General features: G+C 42.6%; 1 protein-coding gene and 1 pseudogene across 1 annotated transcript in view; both read left to right on the top strand.

Moving 5' to 3' along the window:
- Positions 1–27,831, top strand: part of SNX18 (sorting nexin 18) — a 282,915-nt gene that overhangs the window by 74,147 nt on the left and 180,937 nt on the right. The window lies entirely within an intron of this gene.
- Positions 28–1,659, top strand: LOC132362230 (elongation factor 1-alpha 1-like; annotated as a pseudogene).

The following is a 27,831-nucleotide window of genomic DNA, read 5'->3' on the forward strand; positions in this document are numbered from 1 at the left end:
AGCTTTCTCGCAACGGGTTTGCCGCCAAGACACAGGTGTCGTGAAAACCACCACTAAACCTAAGCAAAAATGGGAAAGGAGAAGACCCACATCAACATCGTTTGTCATTGGACACGTAGATTCGGGGAAGTCCACCACTACTGGCCATCTGATCTACAAATGTGGTGGGATCACCAAGAGAACCATTGAAAAGTTCGAGAAGGAGGCTGCCGAGATGGGGAAGGGCTCCTTCAAGTATGCCTGGGTCTTGGACAAACTGACAGCTGAACGTGAGCGTGGTATCACCACTGATCTCTCCCTATGGAAATTCGAGACCAGCAAGTACTATGTGACCATCATTGATGCCCCAGGACACAGAGACTTCATCAAAAACATGATTACAGGCACATGCCAGGCTGACTGTGCTGTCCTGATTGTTGCTGCTGTTGTTGGTGAATCTGAAGCAGGTATTTCCAAGAATGGGCAGACCCATGAGCATGCCCTTCTGGCCTACACTCTGGGTGTGAAACAACTAATTGTTGGAGTTAACAAAATGGATTCCACCGAGCCACCCTACAGCCAGAAGAGATACGAGGATATTGTAAAGGAAGTCAGCACCTACATTAAGAAAATTGGCTACAACCTCGACACAGTAGCATTTGTGCCAATTTCTGGCTGGAATGGTGACAACATGCTGGAGCCAAGTGCTAACATGCCGTGGTTCAAGGGATGGAAAGTCACCCGTAAAGATGGCAGTGCCAGTGGAACCACACTGCTTGAAGCTCTGGATTGCATCCTGCCACCAACTCGCCCAACTGACAAGCCCTTGCGTTTGGCCCTACAGGACGTCTACAAAATTGGTGGTATTGGCACTGTCCCTGTGGGTCGAGTGGAGACTGGTGTTCTCAAACCTGGCATGGTGGTCACCTTTGCTCCAGTCAACATGACAACTGAAGTGAAGTCTGTTGGAATGCACCATGAAGCTTTGAGTGAAGCCCTTCCTGGGGACAATGTGGGCTTCAATGTCAAGAACGTGTCTGTCAAAGATGTTCGTCGTGGCAATGTGGCTGGTGACAGCAAAAATGACCCACCGATGGAAGCAGCTGGCTTCACAGCTCAGGTGATTATCTTGAACCATCCAGGCCAAATCAGTGCCGGCTCTGCACCTGTGCTGGATTGTCACACAGCTCACATTGCCTGCAAGTTTGCTGAGCTGAAGGAGAAGATTGATCGTCGTTCTGGGAAAAAGCTGGAAGATGACCCCAAATTCTTGAAATCTGGTGATGCTGCCATCGTTGATATGGTTCCTGGCAAACCCATGTGTGTTGAGAGCTTCTCTGACTATCCTCCTCTGGGCCGCTTTGCTGTTCGTGACATGAGACAGACGGTTGCTGTGGGTGTCATCAAAGCAGTGGACAAGACAGCAGCTGGAGCTGGCAAGGTCACCAACTCTGCTCAGAAAGCTCAGAAGGCTAAATGAATATTATCCCCAATACCTGCCACCCCAGTCTTAATCAGTGGTGGAAGAACGGTCTCAGAACTGTTTGTCTCAATTGGCCATTTAAGTTTAATAGCAAAAGACTGGTTAATGATAACAATGCATCGTAAAACCTTCAGAAGGAAAGGAGAATGTGTTGTGGACCATTTGTTTTGTGTGTGGCAGTTTTAAGTTATTAGTTTTTAAAATCAGTACTTTTTATTTGTTACAACTTGACCAAAAATCTGTCACAGAATTTGAGACCCATTAAAAAAGTTTAATGAGAAGCCTGTGTTTTCTTTTGGTCAACACTGTAACTTCCTATAGTACTTACTACTTAGGTAAGAGTTACCCATAATCTGTTTCTGGTATTAAGTCTGCTGAAACAAAAGAATTTTATATTTCTGGGTTGAAGCTTCAGGTTTCTTACCCTTATGTAAGGAGAATTCACCTGTTTAAGTACATCATAGAAAAGCGTTGGTACAACACTTCACAGGTTAGGACAGATAAGCAAAGTAACCGTTATGTAAGCTAGTTTGTAAGAAGGTCAAATTCTATAATATGAAAGCTCATGTTGCATGTAAAATTTTGTATGGTTACATAAGTATTGAGTAAATGAGTTACGTCAAATTTTAGTTTCCCAGTTATGGGAAAGTGCATTCACATTTACAATATTCAAGTAGTTAACCTAAAATGTGAAGCCTAAATAGTATTGAACACTCCCCTGCTAGAGTTATTGTATCCAGATTCTAGGAAAAATAAAAGATGCTGGAAGCTAAAAAAGAAAAAAAAAAATTATGGACAAAGAGGGGTTCCAATTAATGAGCTGACCTCAATACTGTGGCCACAGATTCTAAGATATAAGTATAATTAGAAAACAAAGGTGAAAAAGACACCCCAAAGCAATTTAAATGCCTACATTATTATTTAAGCAAGTGACTTCTGATGACAGATGGCACATTTAAAAAATTTTCTCATCTGACATGAACTTTATGTGTTAGGGCCCAGCCCAGTGTACTGTGGACACTATCTGTGATCCTTTTCTGGGTGGAGGGGAAAAGAAGGTTTTGTCCTTCAGTTTTTCCACCTCTGTTTTATAGAGAGCTCTATCAGTCTGAGAAGCAGATGTCACACTCAAATTAGGATGATTTGGAAAGGGTTTATTTGCAGAAGTGTGGTCATAGAAGAAGCAGAAGAGATAGTACAGTGTCCCAGGGTTGCTACCAGCAGAGCTGTTTCCATCCTAAGCCTGTGGCTTTGAGGGGAGGAGAGAGTCATGTAGGAGCAAACTGCCTTGAGAGAAGATGTAACATTTGGTTGAGGGGCACAGTCAGCCTAAGGTGACCTTGCAGGAAAAGAGTTAGGGGAATAAATATTGAAGGGTAGCAGAATATGCCTCTTTGGCATAAGGATTATTTTGAGCTGATTATTTTGAGAAACAGCAGGCACAGAAGAAGTAGAAGTTACCCTTTTGTAAGGAACATTTGCATTTATAAAGGAGCTCTCCCTCTCTGTATTAGGAAGAGAAGGATGACTGAATCACAAGAGAACCTTATGGATGGAGAAGGTATCTGCTTAAATCTGTATAACAAACTATTTCCTGTTGACCTTGCTTTTCCAGATAACTTCCCAGAACTGGCCTCCTCCCACATCTTTCTTTCTTTTGTCTTTAGATGAAGAGGGAATTTAAGCTGGAGTTCTAAGCCATCTTGGAGAGTTACTCCTTTTTCACTGGGTATCTCCCACATATACATGATGTATACAAGTCAATAAACTTCTGTTTGTTTCTTCTGTTGTTAATCTGTCTTTTATTACAGGGGTCTCAGCCAAGAACTCAGAAGGATAGAGAAAGTTAAAGCTTTAACATATGAGCTTTGTGGTGGGGTGGGGGGCATAATTCAATCCATAACAGTTGGCAATATGCTTTATACAACTTTTTAAAAAAATATATTTATTTATTTGGCTGCGCTGGGTCTTAGTCATGGCAAGCCAGATCTTCGTTGCCACGTGGGGGATCTTTTTAGTTGGGGCAAGTGGGATCTCAGTTATGGCATGCAGGATCTAGTTCCCTGACAAGGGATCGGACCAGGGATTGAACCTGGGCCCCCTGCACTGGGAGCTTGGAGTCTTAACCACTGGACCACCAGGGAAGTCCCCTATACCAACTTGAAATGGCTTCTGTGAGCATGCAGGTAATTGGAATAGCTCACAGAATATCCAGAACCTCTCATTTTGATTTGATTCCTCATCACATTATTCTTCCAAACCCCTTTTTCTGGCATTGGATGTCCATCTCTGCCCCTCTGACCACAGGCCTTGAGACATGGAGACTCTGACCTGGGTCATTGATTTCCAGGTATCAGATCCAGTGAACTTCTTTTTTTTTTTTTTAAAGTAAACTCATTCCATACCAGTGAACTTCATTCTAATCTAGAGATTCATTCAGTCCTGTGAGTAACTTTCTATTCTTATAAGTAGTACATGTCAACAAGTTCCCTTTTTACTGAATTTAATTTGAGTTGGGTTTCTGCCATTTGTGTCCCCAAATTCTGACTGGTCCTGACTAGGGTTATAGGGCATTTATTTGTGAGAATTTTGTTCTAGTTACTTAGGAGCAGGAGAAAATTAGAAACCTCCCTTTTTTTTTTTTGGTCACGCCATGCAGCTTGCAGGATCTTAGTTCCCCGACCAGGGATTGAACCTGGTCCCCAGCAGTGAAAGTGCTGAGTCCCAACCACTGGACTGTCAGGGAAGTCCCAGAAATGTCACTCTTCATCAAGATCTGAGGCTAGTTTTATGAAACAGCAGCCCGCCTATCTCTATCCCCAGCAGACGTGTCCACCCCTTGAAGGGATCGACAGAGCCAGGGAGGGACACAGGGCCCTTGTTTAGTGACCACTGCAGCTAGTCATGATGCTTCTCAACACTGACCTTTAGAAAAATACAACATCACCGTTGAACAGTACAACATCACTGTTCACATTCGGCATTCACAGGATCTCTCAAGTATCAGAGAAGGATTAATCCTAGATCCCCCAGGCTTGCTTGTTTCCCCACTCTCTCTGTTCTTCATGGGATGGGTGGGTTGCAGCCAGGAGGCTCTGGAGACAACAGTGGCTTCTTCTAATAAAATGCCTTGAATGTGTTACCTCAGAGGCTGCAGACAGCTACTGTGCTAAATTATTCACACTGACTTTTATTGGGTACTTTCCTCCCATTTCAATTACTGGGGATTTTTATAGAAAACTGGCTGTGGGAATTTGACCACTCCAACTGCCTGGTAATAATCTGGTCTGAATAGTAAACTCGGCAGGTATTGATTCTGGGACAAGCCAGAACATTCTCAAAAGAATTCGTGAGGAGCTGCCCTCCACTGCAGAGAGAGCTAGGAATGTTTATACAAAATGAGGCTATTTATTTGTGAGAATTTTGTGCTGTTTACATACCAGCAGGAAAAATTAGAAATGTCACTCTTCATCAAGAATTGAGGTCGGTTTTCTAAAATAGCAACAAGCCTTTTCATAAATGCTTTGACCTTGTGGGACTATGAGAATGCTTTTAAACATCTGTATTATAATATAAAGAAATTTCGATGTCCACACACAAGCCATACATATAACGGCTGAAAGCTTGGCTGGGTGCCTACTCTATGCCATGTACTGTGCTCTGTTTATGTTCATTAGCTCATATAATCCTGATAATAATACAATGGGATAATGGCTGTGTTATCCCCATTCTGCAAATTAGGAAACTGAGGCTCTGGGAGATTACGTGACAAGGTGAATTTACATAGCTTCCAAGTGGTGGTTTGATTTCAGAGCCTGGTTCTTCATGACAAGCTAAAATACTTTAAAGTTAGGCCATGTTTGTAGCAGAGAAAAATAAGTGTTAAATTCTTTAATTAGAATCTTATATTTGTATTTGTATGGAAATATGTATGGAAATATGTTAATATAAATGTTTCAGACATTGAAAAAAAAAAAATTCTTTAATTAGTTTGCTTATACTCCATAGTCAATGCTAATTGTTTCTTGAGTTTTCTGTCATTAAGATCAATACAAGAAATATAAGAAAATGGTTTTGGATCCCCCCCAAGCACACTGTGTTATATTTCACATGTGGGCTCAGTCTTACTTAACTCATATCTACAGTGCTTACCACCTGGTGTGAGAACTTGGGGTGTCTAAGCTTGTATCTTAGGTTTGCAGACAAGTCTGGATGGCCAGTGGGGTGGCAAGACTCACCCTTTAGGGCAGAGAGAGTCCTCTACACAAACTTGGCTCAAGGATGAGAAGCCAGCTTCAGGAGAAAGCTCAATTACAACTTTTGGGATTTGCTCATTTTCCAGATCCCCCAGAACATGTGCCAGAGTCCTAGGGAGATGAAGTAGTACAACTAAAAGAATCAGGGGCCTTTTTGCTCGACTCTGTAGGAGCTTGAAAGCAGAAGGCACTGCTGTACTTCAGTGAGGGGACCGCTGGCGCATATGACATAGAGGCCAGCATGTCTCTGGAACAGGGCAGGTGGGATCTGTCCTATCTGACACTGAGGCAGCAGTCTTCAAAGCAGGAGAGAAGGAACCAGCAGGTTACATGCTGCAACTACAAGAACTTGCAGGGATAACCAACAAGGACCTATAGCTCAGGGAACTATACTCAATATTTTGAAATAACCTATAAGGGAAACGACTCTGAAAAGGAATATATTTATCTCTATCTATTTATCATCTATCTATCTATCCACCTACCTATCTATCTATCTATTATCTCTCTATTTATCTATCTACCTGAATCACTGTGCTGTACACCTGAAACTAACATGATATTTTAAATCAACTATACATCAATAAAAATAAATAAATAAATAATTTTAAAAAGAAAAAAAAAAGAACTTGCAGGAGGCAATGGTGCTTTCTATACATAACCAAATCATCTCCAGTCCTACATTCACTTAATACACCCAGGAACTTCCTCAGCTACTTGGGAGAATTCAGAGGGAGCTAGACTCCCCAAAAATGTGTGAGTAGGTTGGAGCTAGAGAAGTACTGTCCTCCTGCCATTACTGAGATTATGATGGTCTTGGGAAATGAAGATCAGTGCAAATTAAGAAAATACACTTAAAAAAAAAGTTTTTGAGTTTTTTTTTTTTTTGAGAAAGACAAATAAGACTCTCTCTTACCTGGGCCTTGGATGGAAAGCTTGGCACTTCAAAGGTCTCATCTGATACACCTTTCTTCTCCACGATTTTTAGCGTCTGGAACTTTCACTAAAGTTATGTCATAGGAACAGAACAGAAATTTTTTTTTTAACCTCATCTATGAGTAAGCAGATCTTTAAAAGTATGCTCAGTTCATGGGACTTCCCTGGTGGTGCAGTGGTTAAGAATCCGCCTGCCAATGCAGGAGACACAGGTTCAATCCCTGGTCCGGAAAGATCCCACATGCTGCAGAGCAACTAAGCCCGTGCGCCACAACTACTGAGACTGTGCTCTAGAGCCCACGAGCCACAACTACTGAGCTCTCATGCCTAGACCCCGTGCTCCACAACAAGAGAAGCCACTGCAATGAGAAGCCCGCGCACTGCAAAGAGTAGCCCCCGCTTGCAGCAACTAGAGAAAGCCAGCATGAAGTAAGGAAGACCCAACACAACCAAAAAAAAAAAGTGTGCTCAGTTCATTATAAAGAAATGTGGTTAGTAAAAATCTCAATGTTAATGGAAGGATTACAGACATCTAGTAGCCCATTGAGCAGCTATTAATCTGAAAACACACATTGACTAAATCCATCAATGTTATGCTCAGCATTTTACTAGATCAAACTATCTAAAAATAAATTAATCATGCAATATAGTGTCAATCAAATACCACACTCTGTAGAAGCTACATAAAATAATATACTTCGAATGGTCCTAATAGTACTCGACATTGAGTTCTCCCAGTATTCAAGTCACTTCCTAAACTCTCTCCACTATGTGACTTTTCATTGTGGGCAATTTAGAGAGTCTTGGGCTCCAGTGGGTTATCATTAGCCAGTCATTGTCTCCTTAGTACTTTACTTAACTTTCACTCTTACTGTGATCAAATGCTGGACAGGGGGTTTATTTTTTCCAATGTATTTACCATGAGCCAGGCATGGTAAACTAGGACATAGAAGTGAGAAAAGAAGAATTCTGTTCTACATATCGTGTTTGCTGGAGAACCTGAAGCAATTCAGAGCCTTACAAGTAACTTATTTTAGTGCTTCCAGGACATTTTGGAAGAAAAATTTCAATCAAGACCTCAATGCCACTATTTCAAAATTGAACTACAAATGTATGATACTGTGGCAAACGATTCATCGATATGTCAGCTTCTTCTTAAGCTGTTCAATTTCCTGTTTAATGGGAACAAAAACTGTCTTTGTCAACAGGGGGACTTCAGGGTTTATGTAATAATGGAAACTAAAAATCCAGAGCAGACAGGTCTAAAACAATAGAAAAATTCCACTTAAACTTTTTCTCCAGCAGTTTCCATCTCCAGGGTTAATAGAGGAAAAAATAGCTGTCAACACTGGGCTCCCCCTACTGCCCCCAGGACATGTGGCTTTGCAAAGTCTCTTGTAAGCCAGGTCAGGACAAATTGATTCCTGATAGTCATGTGGAAGCCTACCAGTTTTCCCTCTAAGGCTAGGGTGTTAGAAGAGTGCTTTCTTTTCCTATTTTGAAGCTTATATGTTCAATCAACACAGTCTACGTTGGATGTTATAATGAATATGTATTTTTGAGCACCAGAATTTCTTTGGAGCTATGTCTCACCCAATCTCAGGCCATGGTGTTTGGTGAAAAGGTCTCCATCGTGTATTCCTAGGGGTGTGTATGTGTGTATTAGTTATCTATTGCTATGTAACAAATAACCCAATTTAATGGCTTAGAACAAAAAACACTATCTCATAGCTTCTAAGGGTCAGGAATTTGAGTGTAGCTTTTTCTGTCTCTCTTTGCCTCAAGATCTCTCTCAAGACAGTAAGATGTTAGTCAGTGTTAAAAACAGCTTAAGGCTCAACTGGGGGGGGGAGATCTGCTTCTAAGCTCACCCACATGGTTGCTGGCAGGTGTTGAGTCCTTGATGACTCTTACAGCCATCAATTTCTTGCCACTTCAGCCTCTTCATAGTGCAGTTCACGATATGCCAGGGTGAGTGAGACAGAAGTCAGTCTTTTTGTAACAATCTTGGAAGTGACATCTTATCACTTTTGCTGAATTCTATTCATTAGAAGTGAGTCCAGCATACACTCAAGAAGGGGCGAATACATGACGTCAGGAAAACCAGGAGACAGGAACCAATGGAGGTCGTATTAGAGGCTGTGTACCACAGTGTGTGCTTACAAGCCTGGGAAATCATGTGGAGTGTTCTATTTCTTTGGCCACAATGATAGGCTCATCGATGGATACCTGATCTAAGTCAGGCCAATGAGACTTAACCCTGGAATTTTGGCCAGAACACTTGGGAAAGAGACCTTCTCTCTTCACTGGCGTTGTTTCTAAGAGATCAGCCTGGACCTTCAGTGGTTGTCTCTGTCACCATCTTGGGAAAGCATCTTGAAAATAAAGCCAACACGGAGAAAAATAAAACTAAAAGATGAAAGTGAAATATTCTTGATGTCATTGTTTGAATACCTTGATCCAGATGTATTTAAAGACAATTCTATCCCTGGATTTTCTGTTACATGACCCAATGAAAAGCTTCTCTTTTTTTCTTAAGCCACACTGAATTCGGTTTCTGTCACTTGCTACTAAGACTATTGATAGACAGATATATTATGAAAAGACACTATAATTGTCTTTAGAAATTTCTACCTGGTAAAAAAGAATCAGCAAGATCTTAGAGTTGGGCAGTGTTGATAGATCAAATCATTTCTTATATTTGTAGTAAACTATTTGCTCAGTACCTTAAATTTATGGACCAATAAGAGAGTTTTAACTCACTTGTTCTAAGTCCTTGTCATCACAACAGCAAGTAGAGTAGTTCTCTGTTGCTCTTCAGATGCCCATCTGGCTCCTTGTGTCTGACTGAACTTGGGTTTGAGAGGTAGGGCTACTCTGAATGTGTTTCTCAACCAGGGGTGATTTGGCAATTCTAGAGACATTTTTGGTTGTCACAACTAAAGGGGCAGATGTGCTACTGTCATCTAATGGGTAGAGGTCAGGGATGCTGCTAAACTTTCTACAATGTACAGGACTGCTACCTCCCCCCAACCCCAACAAAGAATTATCTAACCTAAAATCTCTGTAGTGCTGAGGTTGAGAAATCCTGCTCTAAACCATCTGTGGGTGACTTAGCAAATTACACTGAAAGATGGCGTTAGTTTGTTCCTGGTTAAATAATAATACGAGAGGGTTCAAGTTTGAAAAGATGTCAGAATGTATTGACTTGGAGGAGAGTCTGTCTTCATCCTGCCTCCCATGGTGGACCCTAAAGCTTGGAAAGTAATACAACAGAGAATGGGTTCTTAATGTTTTTTTCAAAACTGTTTAAAAATGGAGTCCTTAGGCATATATTTGCATGCTCTGTTCTGTTCTAACAGAAAGATTTCCATTTCAGAATGGTCTGAGATGCTGAGTAAGGAAAGAAAATTATTTAGGATTTCTGGTAGGATCTGGTTCCACATCATGCTTACAGACACAAATCTACATCGAGATCCTGAATTTAAAGATTAAGGGCTTTTTCTTCTAGCTGGAAAATGGGGCAATTAGTGTTTTAATCTATGACATTAGGATTTGAAGGGAAAAACCAGGAATAAAAACATAACCCTACTCTTTGTACTAATAAGAAATTTAGTTTTTGTATGATCAGATGATATTTAGCTTCTCTGCTTCCATCCCTTCCCAGGGATGTGTTTTAAGCCCCGTATAGGACTGCCATAAATAGAGACATGTTCTTTCATTTCTTTATTCATTAATTCAGTAAATGCTTGCATATTCCCCAAAGTGCCTAGCACACAGTGAGTATTCAATACCCCTTACACCGTGCTTTGTTATAAGAGATTCTGCAATTGCCAATAATATGTTCTCTTGCTCCCTCTTGCAGGCTGGGGACTGTAGGAGGGTTAAAGACAGTTATCCAAGGTTCCAGGGCTGCCTTGCACGGTGGTGGCCAGTTGTATCAAGCATCAGGGTACACATGAGGGGACCAATGGGGCTAGAATCCAGCTCAAGCACTCCGTCCCAAGCTGTGTGCTTGACCCAGAGCTATGTTCACCAAAGACACTGACAATTAGCCAAGCCATGCTCCCTGTGGAGCTACATTCCTATAGCAGGGAAGCCCCTGACTTCAACAGAGGTTAGCAGACATGATGAGGTCTCCTACCTAAGCTGCCTTAAGGCTGTCTGATAGAAAATTTTCAACCTGCATGCAGATGTCCCTGAGCTCCTGGAGCCCAGGCCTTATTGCAGGTTTCCATTATCTATACCTACAGCCTGGGTTCACAGGCAGTATAATTTTCATCTCAGCAGGGTCCTATTAAATCCTACTACCCAACCATAAAAATATAGCAGGTGCTTATTAGGCCTTGACATGTACTGAAATACAAATCACGTGGACACTTTGCTAAGAGCATGCACCTATGTCTTCCACTTGAAGTTCATGTTGCCTTTGGTTTTACTGCAGGTTAATCATTTGGAAAACAGAGCTGAGATGTTGTGTTCCCCTCTTGCAGTTAATTATTACTTAAGATCCCGGGAAGGTGAGTGAAAGGAAACTACCCTGAATCAAAAGGTGAGCTCTGAGAAGTCATCCTTAATGTCTCAGTTCTAGGAAAGGTACCTGAGGACATTATTGAGCCAACTATATTATGATTTTCCCCTCCTGGGATTTCCTTCTTAGTGAATGACACCACTATTCACCCGTCTTCAAGCTGGAAACCTGGATGTCATCCTTGACCCCCATTTCTCTCTCCCCTCCAAGCTTGAAGAGTGACCAAATTCTGTCAACTCTACCTCTTTAACACCCTCTTTTACCATCTTTGCCTCCTCACCCTCAAGACCTCACTGCCTCAGTCCAGTGGTCTCCATCTGTTGGCTGATATATTACAGTGAAGTGTAGCCCTGCTTTCAATCCCTTCTCTAGGCAGCTGCCCCAAAGAATATGAAACCATAAGTCTGATTATGCTGTTCCCCAGCCCATGCCACTCCTTTGCTCTGATGCTCTTTTCCTCCCACTTGTCCTTCTGATGAACATCTAGCTATTCATCTTTATGAGTCAATTCATGTGAGGGTTTTTCTTGAGAAAACCCTCTACTTTCACCTTCTAGAAGTGGCCACTCCCACCTCTGCACCCTGCGGTGTCCTGAACACACTTCTTCAGTCCACCAGTGTCCTCTACACTGGAAACTTTTTCAAGGCCAGGATGTCTTCAACCTACAGTGTCCAAATGGCCACTAGGGCAGAGTAGCTTCTTATTAAATGCCTGTGGTTTACAAGATGCTGTTTTGTACTTTGCTGCTCACAAAGTACTTTCAAAAACATTGCCTCACTTAAAACACTTTTTTCTGAGACTTGCATCCTGGCTCTTGAGAAAGTCTCTCCATATCTTTGAACCTAGTGTCCCGACATATCAGGGTATAATCATACTTATTTGTGAATTAAAGTCCATGTTCTTCTTCCTGTCTTGAAGCTGCTTCTCTAACAGAGAGAGAGAAAAATGATCATTTACATAAGCAACAAGTGCAAGTGCTATGTGACAAAACTGAAAACTTTATATCACCATTAACCAAATTAAAATTTCAGTTTCCACTTTTCCATTCACTCAGATTCAGGTGTTGTCTGTGTAGAATGTACATCACTGTACTGTTTGAAATGAATTTGAATATATCACACTTATACAGTTTAACAAAGCCAAAGGACAACTGGATTCTTGTCACTGTGTTAGAATCTTTCACATAGATAAAGCCATCTATGATGTGATTATTATAACCACTGTGCCCAGGGTACTACATTTACCTTTGGTGAGTCTCCTTCTTGTTGAAACTAGGAGATAATTTAATTAAAACATTGATTAAATGCTTATTGTGTGTTTTCCACAGCAACTAACACAGTGGTTTGTGTTATCCAAGTTGTATAAGGCTTGGCTCTCCCTGGAAGAGTTTGTGAACATCTAACCCCCCTATTATAGTAGGACTAAAGTACTAGTCCGAATTACTAAAAGAGACAACTAGAAACTAGGAGCATAGAAAGGCAAGATCACTCTCAGTTGAGAGATCAATCCATCCTTGCATTATGGAGGAAAATTAGACTTTCCTTTAAGACCAAGTAAGAAATAACATAATTCAACATTTATTAAGCTCTTTCCATGTTAAACACTTTACAAGGAATACTTCATTTAATCCTTTAGAGAGTCCCATGAGGTTAGGATTCATAATCACATTTTATGAAGGAAGAAACTGAAGCACAAAAAAGCAGAATCAGAGGAGTGGCAGCAGCAGGAATTGAATTCAGAGAGTTGGTTCCCTATTCCACTCAGTTAACCCATTCTGTAAACCAGGCAGTGTCTGATGAAAGCATCATCAGGTCTTACCTTGGCAGATGAATGATTTGCCAAATCTGCCCCAGCTCTGCTGTGCTTTGAGACTCCCAGTCCCTGTTCTGTGAACATGGGTGGGAGAATTGACGTGATAATCTGGATTAGCTCCCCTTCTAAAGTTAGAATCCCCAGACTGCTTACACAAGATGGATTTGGGTTTTGGAGAGAGGTGGAGTAGACCTATGTGTATGTGTTGGGGGTGATGGGTGGGAAAGGAGACACTTTGGAGGGACTCTGCACCCTCACTACTCTTCTTAGAGTTTCTTCTCATTTTGAAAGCTGACCTACCATTTCTTTAGTCAGTAGAAATACTGAGTTCTCTGGTCTGGATCCATTGACTCTGCTGAGAACCAAGTGCCACCTCTGATTTACCACACTTGAATCCAGAACCTCATTGCCTTTTGAAAGACATACCAGTCAAGATCTGGTACAGGAAGCAGGGCTCAGACTGCAAATCTATTGCTTCACAGTCACTGGTGAGCACTCTTTCCAGGCACCCAGAGGAGTACAGATTTCCAAGCCTCTCTTCATGGAACTTGGAGTCCATTGGACAATTCCACCACCTACAGAGGTAAAAATGAATTTTAGAAAGCTGTAGTAATTCAAAACAAAACAAAACAACCCATCTCCCTGAGGGTATTTGAATTTAGCTTTTGATGAAAATAAGGCCATTTCAGTGACATCATACAGCCATGTTTATCTTTTCCTGCCATCTCCGATTGGACCTGGCTCAGTGCTTGTCTCTGGCCAAAACTAACAGCTGGACGTCTTTTGCAACTTTGAGAAGCCACTCTTTTATTTAGTGCTGAGAAATCTCTCTAAGGAATGTTTCACAGAACTGTGCTCAGTGTCCAGCTCTTCTGTAGGGAAACAAATCCAGGATGGTTTTAAGGGTAACCAGTTATCACAGAGTCAAAGTTCATTATCATTAAACCAGGTGATTGTTTCAGTGGATGTCTCACTTAGTATATGTTTAGAAGGGCTCCAAATTAAACAATCCAACCAATTCCTTTTTCACTTGTCTCTCTGCCAGTAAATAAATGCTGAATATTATAGTCCACATGACTGAGTCTCTTCCCCTCTACACAAGGCTGTTATTAATGTAACTTTTATTGAGTACCTACTGCATGTAAGGCTCAATTTTGGATGCCATGGTGAATGGAAAGGTGAAAAAGACACTCCTTGTCTTCTCTAGAAGATATTGGGAAGGTACCACCACATATAAAATATCTGAACAAGCCATACAATAATCACCGCTAGCTGAAGGAACCTCTAGGGGTCAGAGGAGGTATCTGAGAGGAGAGAGATTTGAACTGGACTTAAAATGATGTGCGGGACTTTCCTGAGTAGATGTGACATCTGCAGAGTTGCACGTGATTGATTATGCTGTACAAGCACTTGGGGGTGCAGCCATATTCACCGTAGCTATTCATTGTCAATGAAGGCTGTGGCCTGTAAGTTTCAGCTCCCACTGCAGAACACAAACAGAGTCAGCGCAGACTGCACTGTACATTGACCCTCTTTAACAGAGACAAGAAGACCCCTCACTCCTACCTCTGTCCTGTTGCACAGGGAGAAGTTAACCAGAGATCCCGAGAAGGCTGGCATGTCCTTGCTCTGGCCAGCAGTCTGGTCTCTGAAAAGGTTGAGGGAGGCTCACGGTAATCTTGGGAAAATGCTGGTCACTGGTCCAATGAGCACCTGGTCCCTGGAGCACATTTCCCTTGCAGGGTCCTGCATTCAAGCAGACAAAAACCCCCCTCTCTCCTTCTACCTCCTGGGTCATGTTTCTCTTAGCTCAGCTTCCCAGAGACATGCAGAGGCCAGGGTAGTGGATCCAGCCAAAACATGTCCTTGGTGGAGATGCCAAGATAGAGCCTTGAAGAACAAAGGAAGTGTAGCAGATAAGTGGCTTCCTCTGAAGGAATCCAGAGGGTTACGACTGCAGTGAGCTGTTGGCACCAGCGGGGGATGGAAACCGGGCCTTGCAAACTGAATCCCAGCTTGTCTGGGATGCAGTCAAACCTGGCACGTGTGTAGGATGAATGAGGGCTGGAAGCAGGATGCTGTGGGGCTCCCTCTCAGTGGTGTGGCCTTTCCCAGGAGCCCAGCCAAACGGTGGAGAAGGGGACTGAGTCACAGGGGGAGCTGAGCTGTGTGCTCTGACCACCAGAGCGGCTGCTTCAGGCCAGGGGGGAATAAGGAGATTTGTCCTGGTTTCTTTAAAAAGAAAACACACAAGTTCTTTCTATTTAGCCAAGCCTTAGGCAGATAAGAAGTATCCCTTCCAAATTCAAGGCAGTGTCTTTCTGATACTGGAATCCCTTGGTTTGCTAGCTAAAAAAGCTAAAAACTTCAGGCCTGGTGAACTTGAATCTGAGATAGTTTGGGAAATTTGCAAAGTTTAACGCGTGCCCCGTGTGAGTCCTTTGCCCTAGATAAGTAAAATCCTGCCTCTAGTTACAAATAGAAGGACTGCGAAGCTTGCGTTTTGTATACCAAGCAGGGATGGTGGCTTCCAGAAGGCCTAAATGAAATTCAAGACATTCATTCACTTCCCCAAACCTATTTAGATCCTGAAGCTGAGACCCTGTGATACTTTAGATACTAAATAGTTCAGGACTGCAGTGGTACCAACCTACCTCAGCTACTTGCCTGACAAATTGTTGCAAGACAAGTTAAACATCTGAGCTTCTGTTTTTGCATTTTCAAAAGGGTAGAGTTGACTGGTTGAATGCAATTGGAACCAAGAGTTCTTCCGGTTTTGTCTGGGTTGAACACAGGACCCCCATCAAGGGAAATGGGCTCCAGGAGCCAGTGACCAGCATCTGCTTTTATTCTGCTGAGGTTTAGTGGTTGAGAAACTAGGCTTTGATGCAAGACCTTCCTGTTTGAAACCAAACTCTGACACCCATTAGCTGTATGACTTTGGGCAAGTTACTTAACATCTCTATGCCTCAGTTTTCTCATCTAAAAGGGAATATAATAATACGATATTCCTCCCAGGTGTTAAAGCATGTAAAACACTTAGAATCTCACCTGCCTGGTAGAAACACTCAACAAATGTTGACTTTAGTATGCATTTTGTGTTTTATAGATGATCCTTTGGAAGACCTTCCAGCTTAATCACTGAGAGCTTCCCTGGGGCTTGAAAGTACATTTTACTACATGTGCTGGGATAGTACGCTATGTTCTTTTAGAGACAACAAAGGCTTTACCTGGTACAAAGGTGCAGAGAAAAGGCATATACTTTGCCTTCACGCAGCTATTAGTCTTGTCGGGAGATAGGCATTTTATTGTTGGTTTACTTGCTTGTAATCGTACAAAGAACTACGAACAAAGGAAGAATCTGTTAGTCTTTCGAATCCTTTTTTCTTTGCTTTCATGGCAGAATCTCATTTTGATTCTGACAACAGTTCTGTGCAAAAAGCAGGCAGTAGGGGCTTCCCTGGTGGCGCAGTGGTTAAGAATCTGCCTGCCAATGCAGGGGACACGGGTTCGAGACCTGGTCTGGGAAGATTCCACATGCCGCGGAGCAACTAAGCCCGTGAGCCACAACTACTGAGCCTGCGCGTCTGGAGCCTGTGCTCCGCAACAAGAGAGGCCGTGATAGTGAGAGGCCCGCGCACCGCGATGAAGAGTGGCCCCCACTTGCCGCAACTAGAGAAAGCCCTCGCACGGAAATGAAGACCCAACACAGCCATAAATAAATAAATAAATAAATAAATAAAATTTAAAAAAAAAAAAAAAAAAAAAAAAAAAAAAGCAGGCAGTATTTAGGAGAGTGGTTTTCAATACTCAGTGACTTGCGGGGTTCTTTGGAGGCCCTTAGAAGCCAAGGGGGGAAGTGAAATGAACATAAGGGTCTCCCTGTCCCTCCTCCAAGTACACATGAACACACTTCCTCCAATCAGAATATGTCTATTCTAACTATTTGAACTTCCTCAGGAGGCTGTCATTAAATCAGGTTCTGCTGGGTGTAGAGGGTGGTGTGGAGGAAGAAATCCAGGATCTGGCTCTTTCCTGCAAATTAGGACTTCTGAGAGGATGGCCTTGGCATAGAACTGAGGCTCTAGAAGGAGAGGTAGAGCCTCAGGGCTCTTTCTCATGGAGGTATTTGTTTCCCTTTGTTTGTTTGTTTTTAGTAGATTGGAGCCTGTAAACAATTTAGGCCACAGTCCCAGAGGGTAAAACCATTTCTGAGCACCTACTTCACTCAGAAACTTCACTCAGAATTACACATGTAAAACCTGCAAACACTGGGATGAAAAAAGGGAATCAAACTTCAGACTGGAATAAAATGCACTGCAACTCTGAAAGACACACAATACATTTTAACCCATTTTATAAATACACGCCATTTAGGAATATTAAAAAAATTATTGACTCATTCATAAAATAAGCATTTCTAGAATAATTAATGCTTACCAGCATATTTGTTTCAGTGCACTGGAAATTTACTAATTGAATTTACTTTAAAATTTTAAAGTTTTGCTACAAATAGAATCACAAGCTATTCAACTTTAAATTTTGCAGTTTTAAAGTAGCCAGAAAATAATTTCATAGCGATGAATTTCTGAACTTTGTGTCCAGATCATCTTTTTCTTCCTTTTTGGTAGTCATAAAAACATTTTGTGTTTTTGAGAGTCTCAAAAAACATTTGTTTTGATTTGGGCCACTCGGTGGAGAGTGATCCCAAAGAGGGGCTTATCATATTCAGAAGGCTTAATTATTATTATTAACATAATAGTGGATAAGGCTTTTAGACCCATCCTCTCGGAAGTCTTGGCACTGGGATCTAAAAGATACCCTTTAGGCCTGCAGAGGCTCCTTAATTTAAACAAGGCACAGAAGCCTCCGCGGTGTGAGCAGATGAGATTTCCAGGCCTGAGCACAAGGGTCCCCGCTCCTTTCTGAACGTCCACCTGGCCCTGGGGGTTCTAACATTTCCGTTCTATCTGCCACTTCCCTGCGGGTCTGGAAGACATGCTGTCCCCCATCGAGCCAGCCCAGCAAGGACGAAAACTGGCCCTTTGGTTTCCCTCTTGTTCTTTAAGAGACTTCATTTGGAAAATGCTGGCATCTGTTCAATGTGAAAAGGGAAAATTTAAGAAAATAAATACAGATGATAAAAACAACAGAAAAGCTGCCAAGTTTCTAAAGCACCTGCTTCGGTTCCCGAGCCTCCCTGTAAAATCAGTGCTCTGGTCTTCTGCCCCCCGACGTGGAGGGCTTTTCCTGGTATTCTCTTTTCTTGCTGCTTGCCTTGTTTTATGTTATTGAAGTGACCTCGTCACACGGGTCTCAGAAGGTCATCAACTGCAGCACCTGTTTCAGGAACGGAGAATATCCGCTATCGATCGATGCGGCCGGCATAGGCGGTGGGATGTTGTGGGGCTCAGGCCGGACCTCCCCGCAGGAGGAGGCGCTGCTGAGAGCGCTGGAGGCTGAGGCCCTGGGCGGGCGAGTCCCTCAGGGAGCTCCCCTGTGCCAGTGCCAGCCGCCGTGCCCGAGGCCGCGCCCCTTCCCTGGGTGTGAGGTTCAGGCCCCTTGCCTCTTTGGGGGCACCCTCAGCTCCAGGGCTCCTCAGGGACCCCCCGAGGCCTCTGCCCGCAGAGCACCAGCGTTCCGCTTCTCCCCTTGCCCTGTCCTCTTTCCTTACCCCCTGTAGAGGGGTTTCGAAGAGCTCTCCGCAGAAAGCCGCCAGCGGGCCGACCAACCCATCTATGGCACACAGGGCTGACTTCATGGGTGTAAGATCACAGCCTTGGGCTCGGAAGGGCCTCGCCCTGGGTTTAATGCTCTGCTGTCGTCACCTTAGTAAGTTCGGAACGCTGGGCCCCGCATTTTCATTTTGCACTGGGCCCGGCAAATCACGCAGCCTGTCCCAATGACAGCGCTCAAGGGAAAATCTACCTGGAGCGTCACGCTGAGCGGGAATCTGCAGTGTCCCTGGGCTCCGTGGGGAGGGGACGCTGTTGTGGCTGCACTGTGTCACCCTGGAGGTCGGGAGAGGCAGGGGTTGTGCCGGCGCTAACTGCTTTCTATCCCTGATTCAGGAGCAAATGCTGGCTTAAGAGAGAGCCTCAGCTGGGTGTTTCAATCCTTCTAGGACCCCTCACTTAGTTATCTTCTCTGGTCTAAGAGAAGCCTGTTTTTAGACTTTCTAGGCCTTGGAGCTTTTGCTGATGGCCCAGTCTGGGGCATGCTCTGCTCCCAGCCTTCTTCACCAGCAGGTAGCCTCGCACGTGGGCCTGCACTAGGATGTGGGTTTCTGAGTCTACCCATTTCAACTTCACACTTTCACACTGTAACAGTACCTCGCCTGGTAAAGAATGGGGCACGTGACATTTTGATGAGGTGTTCTTGGTGCAGCCGTTTTGACTCTGGGACATTTTGGCCTGGGGAAAAAATCAAATAATTAAACTTTCAGGGAAAAAATTCTGAGTAATGTGCACGACAGAAAGATCAACTCATGTCTCATTTTCTCTCCTAGTAGCACTTTGACAAAACTACCAAATAAACATGTGCATCGTTCATACCTCAAACCCCACACCTTTCCCCATCTCTACTCTGCTGCTCATCCCAAACCTGCCTCTGTTCTCAACCACAATCCCTGTTCTTAGGGCTACAGAAAAAATAAAGACAGAAAAGATAAAACAACAGTTTATTATTACTAAGTGAAGTGTCCATCTAAACAGTGCACTAAACAGACAATTTTAAATTGACAAAAATGATGGCATATGTGTGTATATCACGTGAGAGAATACCTGACACATGTAATAAACATGTGTAATGTATTTGTATTTGTTATATATAATGTGTAATATATTTACGTATGTTAACTCACTTAATCCTCACAACATACTGAGGCACAAAGAGGTTAAACGGTTTGCCCAATGTTACTTTACAATGCAAGTGGGTTGGGGCTATGCTTCAGACCCAGCCAGACTGTGTTCCTAACCACTGTGTCAACTGCACATGTGTCCTCAAATCAGATGGTGAGGACGTCACCAAATGCATTATTTTTTACCTTAAATATAGAGTTTAAGATGGATTAATGAAAGGCAATGTCCAAATATACAACTTGATTAAATCTACTCACTGATAGATGCAAGTGGAATTCACTGTGGAGCAGCTGACATGGGACAATTAATAAATGAACATTATTTGTCCAATCTGGAAAACACCAAGAATATGAACAGAACATCTGTGGAGAAGAAACACCATGGAGGGTGCTTAAATGTACGAGGACTGAGAGAAGAAATCCGAGACTTTTGAGCCTGGAAATGGAATACAAAGGCAGAACTATCAGAGAGGAATCTTTTCATAATTTTCTTATGAATTCATCATGAATAAAATGTTTGATATCAGAATTTGTAACCGAGCAGGACCCTATGGTGCCCTCCCACAACTGACCTCCCCCCAGGCCCTCCTCCGCCTGCCTTTTGTCTGTAGAAAAACTTTAGTCAAAGAATATATTTAAACAGAGAAGTGAGAAAATGCAGAAAGAAAGGAATACAGTCAGAATACAAAATAATAATAGTTTAGCCATTAAACGAAGTCAAGGACCTTTCGTTCCTCCTCGAGGGCTATAGAAAATATTATGAGTCATGTCCTTTGAGCTGTCTGATAGATACTGAACCTCACCCTCTGCCCCCACCAGGTGGAAGAAGTTAACTGTATGCTGCCCACAAGCATGTAGACCCCAGACTGGTTGGAACCAGAAGGTTGATGATGCTGACTCCCGATTACCTCACCACCAACCAATCAGAAGAGTGTCCATGGGCTGATCACACACCCCACAACCTCCCTCCCTCACCCTGTCTTTAAAAATCTTTCCCTGAAAGCCTTCGGGGAGTTTGGGTCTTTTAAGCACTAGATGCCTGGACTCCTTGCCTGGTGCTCTGCAATAAACGCTGCCCTTTCCTTCACCACAACCTGGGGTCAGTAGATTGGCTTTACTGCACGTGGGCAACCAGACCCAAGTTTGGTTTGGTAAGAAACCCACTTTAATCAAATGCCCCTGTGGTTCAGAAGAGTGGGTTTTCAGATAATTTACTGAAAGAAGTTTCCTAATACATTTAGATTTTTCTGGTTGACACCAGCAATGAAGAATGAGTGGGGTGGGGGGAGATGGGCTAGGTTCAGGGATAGGGAATGGAGGAAGGGGAGATGAAAACTATTGTACAAACAGCACATACTAGGCCCCAGGTTTCAACAGAAATGACAAATGAGGACATATGCAGGGGTAGAGTGAGGGTCAGGATAGGACAGTTGACATTACCTGGTAATCTTTTTAAAAAAGTAAAGATTTCCTTTTAGGAGGAAATCTGTATCTACAAGACTGGCTCGTGGGGAAGAATTATTGATCAGTGGCTGGCATTGACAGCTAATATTTATTACACATTTACTGATGTTTTAGATAGATGTATTACTTCATTTCAGCCTCATAACAATCTTGCAGGGTAGATATTTTTATTGCCCACCTGTATCGATCAGGAAAACAGGAGCATAGAGTCAGCAACTTGCCTAAGGTCATCTGGGAAGAATGGCAGAAGCTGGGATTTGAACCCCGGTCACAACCCTCTAGGGCATGACTTCATAATCGTGAGAGTCCCTTGAAGGCCAAGAGTGGGGACTCCCTCCTCCCCCAAGACCAGCTGCCAGAGCAGTAAATCTGTCCAGACATAATGTCTGTCTTTTAAATATCTTTTTACTCTTTATTTTTATACATCTCATTTTAGACAGTACTCATCTCAATAGAGGGAAATATAAATGTGGACAAAAATCATGTCTACATTTTGGAAAATCTAATTTGGAAACAAAAATTTAAAAGTTCTGCCATGAATTTCCTAACTCGGTCCTCTTGAGGCTGACAGTGAAAATTTGCTCTCAGAAGTCACGGTGGGTTGGCTACCATAGGCTTTCTTAAGTTTCCCAGGAAACTGAGAGGTGAACATTTTAAAACTCCAGGTTTTTTGCAGGCCTTATCATGTTAAAAAAACAAAAAAACCTTCAGAAAAACTAACACGTTAGAATCTGTATATGTATTTATAATTTATGTAAAACGGCTGTCCTTAATTTTTGGTTGATCATAACAGCTGGCTTATCGTAGGTGCTCAATAAATACATTTTTTTGGTTTTGTTTTTTGGCCGTGCGACGCGGCTTATGGGATTTTAGTTGCCCAACCAGGGATCGAACCCGGGGCCCCCTGCAGTGGAAGTGCCGAGTCCTAACCACTGGACCGCCAGGGAATTCCCTAAATACATTTTAAATAAGCAGATGGCTGAATGAGTTTGGCAAAGCCAATGTCAATACCAGCACTGGTCAAGACAGCAATATCTAATATTTATTGATGACTTGTTATGTGCCAGGTATAGCTTAAACATATAGCACACCCTCACTCATTCAAACCCTCAAGCAACCCTTGGAAGTAAGGACTATTTTTAGTCTTTATTTTGTAGATAAGGATACAGGGACCAAAGATATTTCACACTTACTCAAAGTAAGTTGTATACCCACGATTTAAACTTGGGCCCTATAGCCTGGGGCTTATCCTGGGATCCACCAGGACAAGCCCCCTCTAAGAAACAAAGCTCATCTGGGCCTGATTAAGCTCTGCTTAGTCACTCCCAGAAAAGAAGTGGTCTGCAGGCATTCTGGAGGGGCCTCTTGGAGTCTAGTGATGAGGCTGACCAATGCGGTTATGTAAGGGCAAAATGACGTTGGGCCATGAGTGAGGACGGGCTGTGGCCAGGCTGGGGACTAAGGGAGTTGTCACTTCCTGTGGCTGATGGAGGTGGTGCTCCTTTGGCAGAGTTCTGTAGGGAATCCAATTGGAAATATGCTTTTAAAAGTGAATGAAGGGGCTTCCCTGGTGGCGCAGTGGTTGAGAATCTGCCTGCCAATGCAGGGGACACGGGTTCGAGCCCTGGTCTGGGAAGATCCCACATGCCGCGGAGCAACTAGGCCCGTGAGCCACAACTACTGAGCCTGTGCGTCTGGAGCCTGTGCTCCGTAACGAGAGAGGCCACGACAGTGGGAGGCACGCGCACCGTGAGGAAGAGTGGCCCCCGCTTGTCGCAACTAGAGAAAGCCCTCGCACAGAAACGAAGACCCAACACAGCCATTAATAAATAAATAAATAAATAAATAAACCCAAAGTTAAAAAAAAAAAAAAAGTGAATGAGGGGAGGGGAAAAAAAAGTGAATGGAACTGGGAATATGGTGATTATGGGCCTCAGTTGTCAGTATCTAAATTCAATATGGTGTCCAACATGTACCCCAGCAGAATGAGAAGGTAAGAGAAGCCCAACCTCAAACACCTCCTTGAGTTATAAGGCCCAGCGTTGGGAGACGAAGGATCACCACCGTCAGTAGAAATAGGGTGTCCTATCTTAGGTACTGGCCCTCTAGGAGGTCCTGGATTGCCCAGAACAATCCAGACACGGCAAAAGTACCTCCCAGCAGGAAACCGTCTGGACGGACTTTAAAAAAGATTCATAAAGTCTCCCAGCTTCTCCTTGACTGTCATAATGACAGAAAGGAACTTGTGGTGGCAACCCAAGAGAGGGTTCTCCCGAAGCCCTCCAGGGGTGGGGTGGGGATGTGTAATTAAAACCTGGAAATCTGTCCATTCAAATCAGGTTGATTAAAAACAAATCAGGCAAAAATAAAAAGCAGTTCCAGAGCCCAGTGTGCACCCACCACTCTGCTTCTTGTCATGAGACTTCATCCAGGGGTTCAACACCACCTTGCTCATCACCAGCGTCAGGCCCGGGCCGTGCACGTGGGCCCTTCCACAGGTGTGGCCTGCACAGTGTCCACGTTGGCTCAGAATTACTGTTATGTCCGGATATATTCTTATAAATAACACTATTGTTATATATTACATACAATATTATTTATATATTATATATAATATATAAATAATACTATTATTTATATATTATATATAATATTATATATAATATATTAATAATACTATTATTTATATATTACATTATCTATGAAAACATTATGTGTGTATATATATCCCTCAAATCCAAGGGTTATAAAAAAGATCAGAGGCTTTCAATAACATATTTTTTTAAAAGACATTTCACATGATCTTTTTTTTTTTTTTTTTTTACAGCTTTTAAAATTTTTATTTATTTATTTTTATTTTTGGCTGTGTTGGGTCTTTGTTGCTGCGTGGGGGCTTTCTCTAGTTGCGGCGAGCAGGGGCCACTCTTCATTGCAGTGCACAGGCTTCTCATTGCGGTGGCTCCTCTTGTTGCAGAGCGCAGACTCTAGGAGCGCGGGCTTCAGTAGTTGTGGCATGCGGGCTCAGTAGTTGTGGCTCACGGGCTCTAGAGCTCAGGCTCAATTGTGGCGCATGGGCTGAGTTGCTCCATGACATGTGAGATCTTCCTAGACCAGGGCTTGAACCCGTGCCCCCTGCATTGGCAGATGGATTCTTAACCACTGCACCACCAGGGAAGTCCCTCAATAATATTATTTAAAAAGCAGAACTCTTTTTTTTCCCTGAATGAAATCATGTCTGAAACCTCAACACAGAAAGTAAAGGGGAGCTCTCTAGATGCAAGGGCGGTGTGGGGGCAGGGGAGGTGGGGGGAAGGGGAGTGATAGGCAGGGCTGGAACTGGGGACATCCCAGGAGGGTCATCCCTGAAGAGACAGCAGGGAATGAAAATTCTCTGAGGGAAGACGCATCCTTTGTTTTGGGCTCCTGTATCCCAAGGCCTGGCCTGTTCAGCACTTGTTGAATGAAGTGGGGAAGAAGAAAAGAACGGGGCGGCTACATCTGCATTCTTTGGCAATAGGGCAGGGACTTCAGGGTGGGGATGAAGAATGTCTTTAAAACATATATACACTACCAAATGTAAAATAGCTAGTGGGAAGCAGCCACATAGCACAGGGAGATCAGCTCGGTGCTTTGTGACCACCTAGAGGGGTGGGATAGGGAGGGTGGGAGGGAGGGAGATGCAAGAGGGAGGGGATATGGTGATATATGTATATGTATAGCTGATTCACTTTGTTATAAAGCAGAAACTAACACACCATTGTAGAGCAATTATACTCCAATAAAGATGTTAAAAAAAATTTTTTTTAAATAAAAATAAAAAAAGAATGTCTTTAAGTATGGGAGAAGCTAGTGGGCAGGCAACAAACTTATTTTCTATGAACTGTTTGTCATTCTTCCTTCTGTGGTTGATGACTGATACTGATGTTAATTAATGGGCTAGTCATGTATTTGTCCCTGAGCCTCAAGTCTTTCTTTCTTTCTTTCTTCCTCTGTTTCTTTCTTTCTCTCTCTCTCTCTCACTTTCTTTCTTTCTTTCTCTTTCTTTCTTTCTTCCTTCCTTCCTTCCTTCTTTCTTTCTTTCTTTCCTTCTTTCTTCCTTTCTTTCTTTCTTTCTTCCTTCCTTTCTTTCTTCCTTTCTTTCTTTCTTTCTCTCTTTCTCTCTTTCTTTCTTTCTCTCTTTCTCTCTTTCTTTCTTCCTTTCTTCCTTTCTTTCTTCTTTCCTTTCTTCCATTCAAGAACCAGCTCTCTGGATCCTCTATCATCCCAAAATACCTCTTGGAACTCCTGCCAGGAGTCCCCATGGGGTAGAATGTAGGGTAGTTGCCCCAAGTCACTGCTCACTCTGAAAGGCTCTGATGGACTTCCTCACAAGACCCTATGAGATATTTTTGAAAGTAAAATGTCTGTATCAAGTTTCTGAGAATAAAGGTGACCTTTTTTAAAAAATTAGTGCTGTCTTCAGAAATGAATATTTCATCTGATGGTGTCTAACGTCATTCTGGAGGGGGTGATGAGATTTGCAGTGATTCTAGGTGTTCAGAGTTAGTTTTATTATTTTTTGAGGGATAAATGAATAAGATGACAGCAGGCTATCACACACCAAGATTTAGCAATGGGTTTGCAGAATGTTTCAGTCATGTGTAAATATTTTCTGGTCCTAAAGTCTTCACCTTACTGCCAAAGCTGGAGAGGTGATTTAGCTGGGAAACATCATATGAAGAGTGCTTGGTTAGCATTATTTCTCACCTACCAAGTCATAAAAAGGACTTTATCCTCCAGGAATGTAGGCATTTTTGTCTCTTTTATTCCCTGTTTTATTCTAAGCATCTAGAACAATGCCTTGTAAGTGGTACATGCTCAATAACTAGTTTATGAATGTATGAAGTATGCTTCTCTGCAAATCCTTTGTGAAATTCAGGCCCATGGGCCAAAAGGAATCAGGCATCAGCTTCTTTGACTTTCCGAACTTTAAACATTTTTTTTTGCAACTGTAGATACCTTTACTAGGGTCCACCAATCTACTCCACATTCTTTGAGATGAATGGGACAGAAAGACCAACTTTTAGATCCAACTCAATACAAAAAAAAAAAAAAAAAACCCAATAAAATGTGTAGAAATGTTAATTCCCTGATAGTATAGAATAGAGGGTCCCAACATGTCCAAGTATAAGGATGTCTGTTTAATATTCAGAGTTTGGCATATTGTCACATACTGTTTGTTGTATGTTTAGTATCCAGTCATTGCTTTTTGCCATAATATATTTTCTCAATTAAAAATTCAGTCACATTTAAAAATAAACGTGCATTTTATTAATCAAAACTACATCTATAGCACTTGAAAAATAGTAATAAGTATATATGAAAAACATTTGATTTATAACAATGCTTGACACATATATAGATTCATGGACTACTCTCTTCCCCTCTCCCAACCCCCACCCAAATCTGATGGTGGAACTAATACAGATAGATCATATTATATTTATAAATAAAAGCTACTTTTGGTTAATTTGCATAAATTATTTTTAAGGAATGAAGTCCTAGTAACACTAGTAGTAATAGATGAACACACTATAGCTATTCACTATCCCACGACTGAAATTTTAGAGGAGTTAACTCCTTGAGATAGGCATCTCGGAGAGCATCCCACCTATGTCCTCTATTATTGCCTTGAGCCATCAATAGGTGCCATCATTTTATACACACAAGAAGCCTCCCTTTCAGGAATGTATATTGCTTCTTGGTCCCTGCCTTCTCCCTGGAGGTCCTGGGCAAAGAACCAGGAAAAGAACGTGATTGCTTAGGCGAAAATCAATGGCCTGGCATTTCTTCTCCTTGGGTGACTCTACTCTACTCAAGGAATGAACTGAATTGGCACTGAGTAGGGAAGACAGCACATCCCCTTTGGCTTCACTCCTTGATTTATAAGCCATAACCTCAGGGACAATAGCTGGAGGGCCTGACAGTATCCTTGAGCCAGCATCTCGGCTGATGTCACAGTAACAGTGCTTCCCTGGCATCTGAGAACCAATGTAAAAAAAGCCCGAACCAAATGAAACATTGAATATTAATGTTATTCCAAAGGTGAAGCAGCAGAAGTATGAAGAACTGATTCCCCCCAACTTTCTTCAAGTTTTAAAGCCAAGCATGATGAGGGCTTCCATCAAGAAGTGCAGTCAGGGAGCATATAATGCAGAACTTGCCACAAAGATAGCTGACTTTTCATAGGTACCTGAACAGGGTAACAGCAGAGGTTAAAGCTATGGGTGACTAACAGGGGATCCATGATAATCATTTGACTTTAGTAGAGGCTGCTGCTGTCCGCCTGGCATCCACTTCCCCTTCCTCCTGACTAAGAGAACCTCAATTCAGTGTTATCAGCAGTGTACACAGCTGAAAAACCACATTTTCAATCTTTCCTCTACACAGGTGGCTATGCTGTTTTGGCCAATGAGATGTAGGTGAATGTGATGTTGCGATTTATATTAAGAAATATATATTTGGTTTTCAT

Source organism: Balaenoptera ricei, chromosome 3, assembly GCF_028023285.1.
Source record: "Balaenoptera ricei isolate mBalRic1 chromosome 3, mBalRic1.hap2, whole genome shotgun sequence".
NCBI classification, from domain to species: domain Eukaryota; kingdom Metazoa; phylum Chordata; class Mammalia; order Artiodactyla; family Balaenopteridae; genus Balaenoptera; species Balaenoptera ricei.